Raw genomic sequence first — 14,015 nt, 5'->3', positions numbered from 1 at the left:
ACGTTAAGACCCATGCACTGCGCCAATCTCAATGCGGTGCATCAACTCCCAATACGACGCTTCAACACTATTGCATCACTTTAGCAGTACCACGACGCATTTGCACCCAGCACACCGCGTCAAAAGCAGTTCTATTCAAATCAAATTCTAATTTTTTTTTATCGCTTTGACTCTCTTTTTCCCTATAAATAAAGGTCGTTTTCCCCATTTTCAAATCAGGTTGAACCATCAATTATAAGCTATAACCACCTAGCTCCAATCATCATCAATAATTCATGTTCTTATCCTAAACACACATCCTTGATACATCTAAATCATCCACAATACCTCCTTCGTGAGATTTGAATATTCCAAACCATACTCAGTGTTGCCTTCGATCTCGACGTGAAAGGTTGATAATTTTTAGGGTTTGATCCCAAATCTATATTTCAATTCATATTTTGATTTATTTACTTTATTGATTCAACTTTCTTGAAGTTTACTAACGTGTGTATTGCTTATATAGCAAGAAGGTCGAGGTATCAAAGTAAGTGATTCAATTACTTAATTATTCTTTTGATTTTGGAGTAGAAATCATGCTTATTTTATTTTGATTTTTAGTATCATGTTTAGGATGTTGATTTAATTGCTAGTATCATGTTTAGAATAACGCTTTGATTTTGTTATTAATGACATGCTAGGATTTTTTAATAATCCATTTAATATCTGATAAGTGGTTTATTTAACCACTTATTGTGGTAATTTTAAACCGGTTTTGTAATCTTTTCCTCTCTTTCTAACCCCTTCTGTATGTAAATCTTGCATTTTGGCTTTACCCTCTCTTTGTGTGTTTTTGTACATGATTTGCAGGTGCAGGTTAAGTTTTGGCGCAAAATAGCTCTTTAAGGACTTAAGATGGAGCAAGAAAGAAGAAGTGATAGTCCGCTCCTAGTGGAGCGGGTGCTCCAATAGTCGTTAGAGTTCCTGCCTCCCTCTACCTTACCAGGAGCGGGCGTGCAACTTAAGAGGAGCGGGCGCTCCTTCAAGATTTTAATAATCTGCCACATTTCTTAGATTAGCAGGAACGGGCATGCACCTTTTCCATAGCGGCCGCTCCTGCACCTTGCACCACAAGCTGTTTTATCCTTCAACAGCAGGAGCGGGTGTGCAATCACAAAGGAGCGGGCGCTCCTTGCTGATTTGATAGAATTTGCCTCGGTCCGAAGCATTGGGAGCGAGCGCGCATTCTGCAAGGAGAGGGCGCTCCTCCCTAGTATTTTAAATATGCCATCCTTTGAAGAGTAGGGGAGTGAGTGCACAAGTTTATGGAGCGGGCGCTTCTGAATGGGAATCCAGATTACTTTTGACGGATTTACCTATGTAATTCGAGGATTATAAATATTATACCTTTAGTTTGGAAAGGTTTTTGAAGGATTTATGTCTTCATCAAGTGCAATTACTAGATATATAAATGGATCAAATTATGGAGATGATTAAGTTTGTACATTTGGGTCGTTGTTATATCATAGCTAGAGATACTAACGACCTTTGGGCTAGTAAAATAGGCCAAAGCCCTATTGGACGGATCCTATAAAGTCACACAAAGGGCTTAGATTGAGCATCAGAGGAAGAGGCCCATGATGGGCCTCATCACTCTAGGTGGTTGGCCATATAGAGGGATTAGGAGGGTTTTAGGCTTCGTGACCTAGTCAAATTATAATAGGATTATAAATAAACTAGGTGCCTTGAGTTGAACATAGCATTTTGTGATCAGTTGGATAAAATCCTAACCAGCAAACACGAAACCTAGCCTCTCTTATAACTCTCTCTCTCTCTAGCTCTCTCTCTCTCTCTCTCTCTCTCTCTCTCTCTCTCTCTCCTCCTCCTCCTCTTCCTCCTCCTCCTCGGCGCCGGTGGTGTCTCGTGGTGGTGGTAGTTCGTGCGGTGGTCGGTTATCCATTGAAGGTGGTGATTGTGGTTTTCTCCTTCACTCGACCAATCTAGTATTGGTGTACGACTCGTTCGAATCTCGTGGACTAAGTAGAGGAGCAACGCTTGGGGCTCTATTCTCTTCCTGATTTGCTGATCAAATAGCTTCGTGGAATTCACGCTTCAAAGGTATAATTATGTTTCTTGTGTGTTATGCATGTGATCTTGGTTTAGGAGCTTATGAATATGATTCATGAAATTCCGCTTATAGTACTGATGAGTCTATTATATATATATATATATATTTTTATTCCTCGTCCCACGGTCATATTTGTGCTAATTCCAGCTCTGTGGAGCTATATTTATTATTAATATACGTTTTCTAGTGTTTTTGTTGAGTTTGTATTATTTTGTAGGAATTTGCAGATTTATGACAATTTTCCGATCTTATAAGCCACTACAAAGATATTAGAGTTTGATCGTATTTTATGACTGTATTTTATGATCGTAGTTTGATTGATTTGTGATTGATTTTAGCTTGTTTAATATGATCATGATGAATTTGTTGTTTAGCTTTGTTTTTATCTTGATTTCCATGGCTAGTGAGTTAAAAAGTAAATAAATTAGGACCGATGGGGAATATTTCAAGCATCATAACCCCAAGCTTGAACCCCACTGTGATCATACACTAAAGTATGGTGACGTCCAAAGGGAAAGAAAAAAGAGCAAAAGAGTCGCCAACAAGTTTTGGGAACTTGTAAACCGTTCACAGGGTGAAGGTTACACCCCTTAACGATCCGTGAAATCGTCAACTCCATAAGGTCAAGAACCAAATAGGGTTCGGGGATGAAGGTACGAATCCAACCTACAAAAGAAAGGACCCGCCCTATAAAATAGGCCTCTACTTTATTCTACTCGTATTCATGTGCACTTTTTGACTAACATGCAAACATTAGGTTAACCCTAAACCTGTTTATCTATGTTGGTTGAATATTAATGCACAAATAAAACTATTATTGGCGATCACTTGAATTAAAATCATATTAGCCTAAACCAAATTATTAATTATCTTATTAAGTGTGATTTCAAGTACAAATTCCCTTTAAACATGCATAAAAGGCGTGATCAAGCAATAAATAATATCAAGCAACATAAATAATCAATAATAATCATCATAATAACAATAACCATATTAATAAAGCTTAATAATAATAGTAAGATCCTAGGCATGATACTAACAAGATTAATAACAAATCCTAGCATGTCACTAAGCAATAAAGATCAAAGCTTTAATCCTAACTTGGTACTAACATGCTAACATGATATTAGAAATAATAAGAGGCACCCTAAACATGATTCTAGAAAGCAATAAATAATATTCTAACATGATACTAGGAATTAATCAAAATAAAATAGGGAGTAAGCTAATTTACTTACTTTGAAGCCTCGTACCTCTTTCTAATAACAAAATACACAAGTCAGTAAACTTCAATGAAAATATATAATAAATCAAAGAATTAAATTAAATAAATGGAAAGAAAGAGTTAAAAAGTTTAGACCGGATTTGGGACCAAACCCTTAGAAAAGTATAAACCTTTCACATCTAGGGCGAAGGCAATTTCGAACTTGGCTAGGTGTTTCAAGATCTTGTGAATGCAGTATTGCGTTTGATAAAAAGCTAGTTTAGAAAACAAGAGAGAAAGAATAAGCTATATTGCTTAGAGAGAGAATAGAGAAAGAATAGATGATTGTATATTGATTGTTGGTTTGAAAAAGGGGAGATATGAACTCTATTTATAGGAAAAAAGAGGGTCGAAGAATTAAGAAAAGAATCCAAATTCGAATCGAAATAAAACTCGTAGACAACAGTTTTTGCGAATTTTGTTTTTATCATATCTTTTGATCCAGAAGTCCAAATAAGTCATATAATATGTCGTTAAAAAGCTCTTAAAGTCTACATTCCAACCCAATTATAATCAGATTAATATCATTTTTAGATAAAAAGATATAGCCGAAGTAGTAGGACGGTGTCAGTTTTTGATAGAATTTCGTACTTCTTTCATATCTTTTTCGTTATAGCTCGGATTAATATTATAATATATCATTGTAAAGATAATTTCAAGATCTATCAAAAATTTAAAATTTGGATAAAAAATATGAGGCACGAAAATAAAATCTAACTGTCTTTGAACATCTTTAAATCCGAATAGAATTAGGACTTTAAAAAAAGGAAAGTTTTATTCAAATTCAAAATCTTTGATCTTACCTTTTCAAAAAATGATAATTAAGATCTTTTAGAATCTTATAGAAGATTCTAATTAATCCTAATTAGTTTAGGAATAGGATAAAACCTTTAGACCCTCCACATGATCATTGGGTCGTAGGTAAAATCCGGTTTGGGCCTAGTTTAGTATTTTGGCCATAACTTCCTCATTATTGATCGGAATTGAGCTTATAATATATCGTTGGAAAGGTCTTTTCAAGCCCCACCCAACTACACTATTATTGAACCCTTATCATGGACCAAAATAACTGGATTGGACGTTTTATAAGATAGAGTTGGTTTTCGAAAACAAAAAGAAAGATTTTTAATAAAAACTACCGCATCACTAGACTTTTCACACTTTCACTTTATTCGATTATGGTTCGATGCGAAAGATATTCATCACTGGGTTTGGTTTTGGGGAGACACAAATGGGTGTTTACAGGACCAAACCCTCAGAAATTATCAACCTTTCACGTCTAGGGCGAAGGCAACTTCGAACTTGGCTAGTTGTTTCAAGATCTTGGCTATGAACCTGCAGATTGGCTTTCGCCTGGGAATACATCATATCAAGTGTCGATAGCTGATCGATGGTGAAATGGTAGGTCTTTGGACTACCCTCCCCAACTGGTCAAACAAAATTTATAACACTTAACCAACCCTAATACATGTATAGTGGTAAGTCAAGGGTCGAACCCAAAGGAATGATGAGTAATGATCTATTGTCTATGGCTAAGCTATCCCGAAATCAAAGGTAGGGTTGTAAATGCTAAGTCTAGAACTAACACAACAAATAGACTTGTAGAAATCAAATATGATAAGCACTAGGGCTAGGATCCACATGCATTCATAATGGAGTTGGCTAATTGGGAGGTCAAAATGGCTAAGTCAAACAATGTAAGGGAAAATCAATCATGCAACCAATAGAGCATATCAAGCTATTCTCCTAGAGGTCTAACTAGCGTTAACTAAGATAAAATCTAGTTAGGAAACATCACAAGACACCTCAATCGTGTAAATGCAAGCCACAAATAAATGGTTCGTATCAATGTGAATAACTTACAATGCAATCTAGTGCAACAATCAAAGTTGGCCAATCTTCAATTAATCACACACATGCACATGATTCATCAACCAAATTTAAATACACTATCAACTCCATCAATTAGCCCCAATTAGCACTAATCCATTACTCATACATGCTTCACCATTGCCCTAGCAAGTAAACTACTCACTAATCATGGCAATTAAGATCAAAAGACAACTAATCAACACATTCATCATGATCATATTAAGAAATCTAAAATCAATGCAAAAATAAATGAAACTTCAATCAAATATCAATCAAACCCAAACAATCAACAAGACTCACTGTCGTAGGAATCACGGTTGTTTTTAGCTACAACAAGCCCTTTAAACCCCAAAGTCGCCTATGAGCACGAGTGAGGTCTCGTAATGGTGTCTTAAGAGTTTACCCACAACTATCCACCAACACCAAAGAGGCAAACCTATAAAAAGAAAAGAAAAGGAAAAAGGAAAACAAAACCTTTGTGAAATGGACTTACAAAGAGACTATAATGAAAATGAATGAAGATCTTTCTCAAGTAATCAAGGTATGCACTTTTCAAGATATCTAAGGTTGATTGAAACACAGGGTATGCTAGGCATAGGAACTATTCATCACAATCCGCGTTCATCCGAAACGATCTTACCACGTTCTCCCCATTAGTCTCAAATCTCCCCTTAGTGAGCATCCCAATTTATTTAGGCTACTCGACAATCTTGACTATGCATCCCCTTTCCTTAGGCAATGACCCATGATTCCCTCCCCCGAATAGTGACTCAACTTTCTAGGTCGAAAAGTCTTTCCCCAAGGTTGTAACGTAAGGCATAAAGGATGAAGGTAGGCTAAAATTTTAAATTTGGCGGTTTTCCTAAAAAGTGAATCAAAAGGGTGATCAATCCTTAACAACACGATCAAATTGACCAAACAAAAACAAAACCCTCAAGATTATTTGAAGCTATACTCGCTGTGGTACCTGGTTTTTTTAGTGGACAAAGGTTAGTCTATAAAGGTTCCACTTAGGTGTCTGATAAGACTTATAAACAAAAATTAGAGTCGCCACCTTATTTTTATCCGAATAAGGACGGATTTTAAAACAGTCAATTTTAAGAAATAAAATTAAATAAATAAATAAAATCAACTGCCAACTCCATAAAAAAAAGGCACAGGGTTCGGGGTTTAGGTTAAGAGAATCGAACGTCTTGAACTCGTCTTCTCTTCCGTTCTAAGGAACGGGCTCTTACTATTGCGTTATTAAAAAAAAAAGTTTTAAGACATATTAACCACAAAAAAAATAATTAATACAAGGTAGGTTTGAGCACCAAAGTTGCACTACGTACCGATCATAGTGAGATTTTGAATTCACTCACGGATCAAAACCTTCGTAGTTCGGACAGATGCCATGTTTTAAATAACCAATTCCATTGGGTTTTTAATTTGGGTGTTGACATAAATGTCATTTTTGTAAGTGGGATTTTAGTGATCTTGACGGATTCACTCATAAAAGTAAAATGAACCACCTTGGTTGAGGAAAATCACCCCGATTAGTGATCACCAAAAATGTCTTTTGAACAAGACAATTCGATAAATGCGTCCCAATTGATGACTTTTTAGTGGGTCAAGGTATTTTTTGGAGCAAAACTGTAAGAGTTCACTATATAATCTCACTTTGGGTTTAAATTCACTCAAGGGTGATTTTTGTAAGGTTTTAAGGGTTATGTGTTTAGGCTTAATGGAATTGGCCAAGTAAAACACGACACCTGTCAAGGCCTTACTTCCAAATAAAAGGGAACAATAAACTATTTAATCATATCTGATTGTCAATTAATCCATCGGGTAATTATAATGAGATGTAAGCTTATTTTTATGGAGATGGATAATTGTTACAACCTTATATGACTAAATAATTAATCTTAATCTCATGTTTGGAAATGAGGCCATAAACTCATATTAACTATTATTACTTATTAAAAAAAAAACAATCAAAGTTATGATTCATTCTTGTTCACAAAAGGGTTTGAAATAAAAAGATTCACAAAATTATGAAAGAAAGATAAAATTTGTTAAAACTTTTATTTATAAAGTCTTAAAAGAAAATTAAAATCATTAAGACACCATTTATTTCAAAAGTCATCTTATAATAAGATTAAAGATTTTAAAACAACAACATTTAGAAATAAAGACTCTTATTTCTGAAGTCATCTTTAAAATAAGATTAAAGTTTCTTAAAATAACATTTAGAATTAAGGCTCGTTAAAACTCTTATTTCTAAAATCATTTTTTAAAAGAAGATTAAAGACATTTTAATTAAAACTTCATAAATTAAGAAGTATATATATAATGTAATGTAATATAGATTTCATGCCACCATTAATAAAAAATTTTAAAAGCAATTAAGAGAAAAACGTGCATATTTCAATTTTTTGATAGTTTAAACCAAAAAAATCATTAAAAATCATAGAAAAATCGAAAAAAAATATTGTGAGATATGGTTGGAAAGCTCTTGAAAAGTTCTATCATTTGAGCTAAGGAACTGGAACTGATTCTAATCGTAAAGGTCCTTTTATAGACCATCTTTGGGACGTGGCAAGTAACTCACTATTCTTGAATAACCTCTACATAAACTCTTAATTCATTAGGTCTTCAAACTCACTTTAAAAAATAAATTATCCTTAAAATATGCTTTTAAGCAGACATATGAATGTATTAATCTTTCGTATTTAAAATGCATTAGAAAAAAAAATGCAATGCAAAATGCAATTACCCCCCTCTTTCAATAACCTATCACCTCACCAATAGGCTTGGCTTTCTAATGTGGAGTAATGAAAGAATTAGGGCTAATTTAGCACCTAATATCATCATTACCCCTATTGGTAACATCACATGGAAACAAACATGTTAGTTAGTGTAGACACCTAAAAATGTCTCCCCAAAACCAAGCCCGATGATGAACAACTTTTCACCGCCATTATTGGTGGGGTTGAGTATGTAATCTTTAGAGTGCTTAAATCCATGTTCCATTCAATACATTTCTTAAAACAACCCAATTCCTAACCCATTTCACCAAACCATAACTTATTTTCCTCATTTCGTGCCTTTAAACCCAAAATAATTCATTTCGTGTCCATTAGAATCATTCATTTCGTGTCCTTTTTATAAAAACGTTTAGAGCAGTTTATTTTGGTCCATAATTTGGGTCCAATGATTAAATATTTGGATGGGGCTTTAAAAGTGCTTTCCAACGATGTATTATAAGCCCAAATCCGAGTTATAACGAATAAGTTATGGCTAAAATACTAAACTGAATCTAAACCGAACCTAAGCCCACCTTAGCTACGACCCAATGATCATGTGGAGGGTCCAAAGGCTTTAATCTCATTCCTAAACCAATTAGGATTAATTAGAAGCTTCTATAAGTTTCTAAAAGATCTTAATTATCCTTTTTGAAAAGATAAGATTAAAGCATTTGAAATTAAATAAAACTTTTCTTTTTGAAAGTCCTAATTCTATTCGAATTAAAAGACGTTCAAAGATTGACAGATATTATTTTCGTTCCTCACTGTTTTTATCTGATTCTTATATGGTTGGATAGCTCTTGAAATTATCTTTCCAATGATATATTATAATATTAATTCTGAGCTATAACGAAAAAGATATAAAAGAAATACGAAACTCTATCCAAAACTGACACCGTCCCACTATTTCGGCAATATCTTTTATTCTACAAAATATTTTTAATCTGATTCCAATTGGGTTAGAAAGTAGACTTCAATAGCTTTCCAACGATATCTTATTCATCTTATTCCAATTTCTGGATCAAAAGATATGATAAAAACAAAAACCGCAAAAACTGCTGTCTATCGCAAGAGTTTTATCCGATTCGAATTCTTATCTTTTCTTGATTCGACCTCTCTTTTTTTCCCTATAAATAGAGGTCATATCTCCCCTTTTTCAATCATCAACAAGCTTGATCACCTAATCCTTCTCTCATCCTCTCTTCTACACAAAAAATATTCTTTCCTCACTCTTGCTCTAGCCTAAACCCTAGCCACCCTACTCTCTCATTTTATATCCCTTAAGCACTCTAAGGAGTCCATACTTGACCCGAAGTTCTATACTTAAACCAAGGCGTGAAAGGTAGAATTAACTGAGGGATTGGATCAAATCAACTCTACTTTTTATTTAATTTAATTTCAATTTGATTTATATTTTTATTGAAGTTACTAACAGTTTATTCATGATGTAGCAATTTCAAGGAAACGCGGAAAGTGAGTAATTAATCACTTAATTACCCTTATTATTATTTCTTATTTCTAATATCATGATGAGGATTATTATTTGATTTGACTAACGCTATTATTGTTAGATTGCTTCCAATATTAATGTTTGTTCTATTATTATTTATGATCACCGTATTGCATGTTAAAGGGAATATGTAATTGAAAATCACGCCTAATAAGATAATTTGGACAACCGGTTTAGGTTCCTTTTTAATCTTGTTGTTTAATTAAGTGGTCACTAATATATTAGAATTATATGTTGCATTAATATTCAACCAATTTAGCATAATAATAGTTTGGAGCAAATTGAATATTTTGTTTGTATGCCTTTGAGATCACAGGATTACTTTTAAATATAAGAATCGAGTAGAGGTCAATACGGGCGAATGTGACTCCATAACTCACTTCGTACCATCATCCCCGATCCTCCTTTCGTGGTTCCGAACCATATGGAGTTAGTAATCTCATGGATTATGAATGGGGTGTAACTTTCACGGGTCAATCGTTGTTGCCTATCGTTGTCCCTTTTCGTGGTTGCCTTATAATGATCCGTGAACGGTTTACAAGTTCCTTAAAAACTTGTTGGCGGCTCCCTACTTTCCTTGTCCCTAATTGTTGTCCCTAATCGTAATATCAATTCCCACTTCCTAAGAGTGCCAAGCATATTCACAACATGCTTTTACGTAGGCGCATTTCGAGCGACGCCTACAATTTGGCGACTCCACTGGGGAGGATTCTTGGTTATTTATCGATTTGAGTGATCGATATTTAATTGAGATGAGTGGATGAGACTTGAAAGATTCTTCCATTGTATTCCTGCGATTTAATTGGCATTTTCACATGTACATATGCATATCAGGTTACCTATTTTTCCACAATAGTACGTGTTCTACGTACGTGGCTAGCCCGGGGGATTTAAGCTCTATCAACCCAAAAACGTTCATGACAATAAGGGTTCATCCGTGTTTTTAAATCCACCTAAACCATGGAGTCGAGTTCGATTTCATCACGAACTCGCGGAGCCGCCCGTTGGCATACACCCTTAAGGGAGGCTGCCTTGCTAACGCGTCCAAACTCTTAACCATGGTACCCTTTGACACCCAAATAAACTTGACCATAGTGGAACATAGAACTTGACTTTTAGGTTGCGAACTTCATTGCATCATGCGTGACAATGTGCTTATGTGTGCATATTTTTATTTTATTTTTTTCTTCTTTATTTTTTTCTCTCTTATCAAACTTTTTTTTTTTATTTTTTTATTATTAGAGTCGAGTCATAGTATTTATTTTTGAGTTTTTTTATTATTAGAGTCGAGTCATAGTATTTATTTTCGAGTCAACCCGGATTTTTATTCCCGTATCCTACATAAGAGTCAACTTGTTTTGGTCATAGCCGGAGTTCTAGAAAGAGTTACGTGTCGTGCCACCTATGGATCTGTAGCCCCGAGTTTTTTCTTTCATTTGGCGTTGGTTTCGTCCCAATCAAGTGTTGGGGTTTGGTGAGTCCGACTCACCGCGGAAACAAACCCAAAAACAAGACCGCACTCGCAATAAATAAAACCATAAACATAATTAAATTAATCACAAGATTAAGATAAGCTAATTACCCTTGACGCGTGCTTCGCTCCAAATGAGCTCTTACTTGAAAGCTTCAAGTCCCGCTCGCACGGAGACCTCCAACGAAGTCCACCCGCACCAACAAAACCGACTAGGTCCAATGTCTTGGAGTTAGCAAGACCCGACCAATAAAACCCGAGTAATAATATTGAGTTCAAAGGTTTTCACTAATTGTGATGCCTTTTCCAACTCTTACTCAAGCATCTTTCCCAATGCCCATACTTGGGTATTTATAGGAAATGATGGGAGTATCATTTACTCTCCCATCAATGTGGGATAGTATGATTTTTCCATTTTATTTTAAAGCTAAAATAAAATCAATAATCAAGCTAGTAATAAATCAACAAGTGGCAAGCTCATGTGAGTGGTTAGGTGAGGACCATTTGGAGAAGGGGGGGACCAAACTTGCTCCCCACTCCCTCTCCCATAACCGGCCACCTCACTCCCCACACACTCAAGGACCACAAGCCACATGGCACCCACCCTTGGGCACCAAGGCAGCCAAGGTGGGCTGCCATGTGCTGCTGTCCGTGGCAGCCACGCCCAGCAAGCCCAGCAAGCCCAGCACTTGCATGCGGGCTGCTGCTGCTGCTGGCCTTGTGCCTTGGCCAGCGCTGCTAGGCAGCAAGCAATGGCCTAGCCATGCTGCTGCTAGCTGTTGCGGGCTGGCGCGCCTAGCGTGCTAGCTCCAGCAGCTTGTTGCGGCATGGCTTGCTAGCCATTGCGCGCACAAGGCTGCGCCTAGCATGCTAGCACGCACTAGGCAGCGCCTAGCCTTGCGATGCTAGCATGAGTGCGCTAGCACGCACCAGCCAGCCTAGGCTCGGCTTGGTGCGCATGCTAGCCACCATGCTAGGCCATACGCCCTTAGCACTCGGTTTGCTAGGGCATTCCGATGCTAGGGGTATTTTGGTCTTTTGTTGATTTATTACTATTTCTCGTCTCGTCTTTCACTATTTTTCGACTCGACTTCCGACGCTCGGTTTCGACGCTCTAAGCTCGAATTTCCGACGTCTAAATAAATATTACTCGGTCGACTCATTAATTCCTTCCGAATTAATTCGTCGTTTCGGTTTGTTGAATGCTTGGGTGTGACCCGAAGGGTTCAGTCAAGATTAAGCTGTAACATTAATTATCCATTAATATTACTGATCAGAAGCGGCCTCCACCCAGGCATTCCGATCACTTGACCTTACTGAATATATTAGCTTTCTAATAATTCTGAACCCGCTAACGGAATAGTACACTTGTTCGAAGGACACCATTCCTTTCAATCTCCCACTTGTCCTTCCGGACAAGTGCTCATTTTGTGTACAGCCCTTTCCTATGTCGCTTAATGTCTCTTCATGAACTATAAGGTAAGATTTATTTTGTCATCCTTATTACGTCCAGAAGTGTTTCCCGATTCCGAGTCCGACTGTCAATAAACAGATGATTTCTAAAATCCATCCGAGCACGGCCATGCATTTTACAGTCTCGCTCTACGAGAGGCCTTGAATACAACAAAGACATCTTCCCTATTTTACTAGGGGGACATTCCCAGTCTTGTAATGTAGCTCCTCTTACTGAGAGGACCTAGCCGCCCGAGTGTTGCCGTTATAATCCCCTATTACGGCAGACGTTTGACAACATCAAAGCGAACTAGTACTCAAACAAGAGAACTCACAGTACTCATGGTCGAGGAAATAGGTTCCGATAGCCATAATGAGAAGTATACTTATGACAAATTTTTAATTTCTTAAAGTATTCTCATAGGTCGATCCAGTATGGTTCTAAACCAATACCTGTGCAAATGATTTATGACAATCATGTCCTCGTAGCACATGAAACGGTGCTATAAATCAGACTACACACTAATCTCAATTGGTCATTAATCGTCCATCGTTTAAATGACCTTGATTAGGGATAATTTTCGATTATAATATTCAATGTTCACTTAATAGGTGTTTCCTTACCAAGACTGGTCTTGATACCCTATTTTGAATATTCTCATAATCGAATGGACTCATTATTTAATCCTAAACCACAATTAAATAGCATAACGGAGTAATAAAATGTTGCATGAAATTTTATATTACTCCAAAACATGAATGGTTTTCCTTAGTGTCTTACATTAACTTTTCTCAAAATTAACTAAAACACTAAACAAGGAAATCAAAGCCAGTCTCCTACATGCTTGATTCCCATTGCCTCAACGTGCTTGTTGTGCTTCACTTGAGGCAAAGGTTTAGTAAGTGGATCGGCTACATTGTCATCCGTTCCAACTTTGCAAATTCTGATTTCACCCTCTGATTTCCATTCTCGAATCATGTGAAATCGCCGCTTGACATGTTTGACCTTCTGATGTTCTCTAGGCTCTTTGGCCTGAGCAATAGCTCCATTGTTGTCACAATAGAGGGCTATTGGACCCTTTATAGAGGGTACAACATCAAGTTCGCCAACGAACTTACGAATCCAAACAGCCTCCTTAGCTGCTTCAGCAGCTGCCAAGTATTCGGCTTCAGTTGTAGAATCTGCAGTTGTACTCTGCTTTGCGCTCTTCCAACTAAACGCCCCTCCATTTAGACAGAACACATATCCAGATTGCGATTTGAAATCGTCTCTGTCTGTCTGGAAGCTTGCGTCGGTATAACCTTCCACAACCAAATCCTTTGTACCACCATACACCAGGAATTTATCCTTGTTCCTTTTCAGGTACTTTAGGATATTTTTGGCCGCAGTCCAATGCGCCTCTCCTGGGTCTGATTGGTAACGGCTCGTAGCACTCAAGGCATACGACACATCTGGCCTAGTACATATCATGGCATACATGATAGATCCAATAAGCGAAGCATATGGAATCTGATTCATTCTTACCCGCTCATCAGGTGTCTGTGGACACTGC

Source organism: Chenopodium album, chromosome 26 (assembly GCF_948465745.1).
Source record: "Chenopodium album chromosome 26, dcCheAlbu1.1, whole genome shotgun sequence".
NCBI lineage: Eukaryota > Viridiplantae > Streptophyta > Magnoliopsida > Caryophyllales > Amaranthaceae > Chenopodium > Chenopodium album.
Note: the sequence above shows the minus strand (reverse complement) of the source record.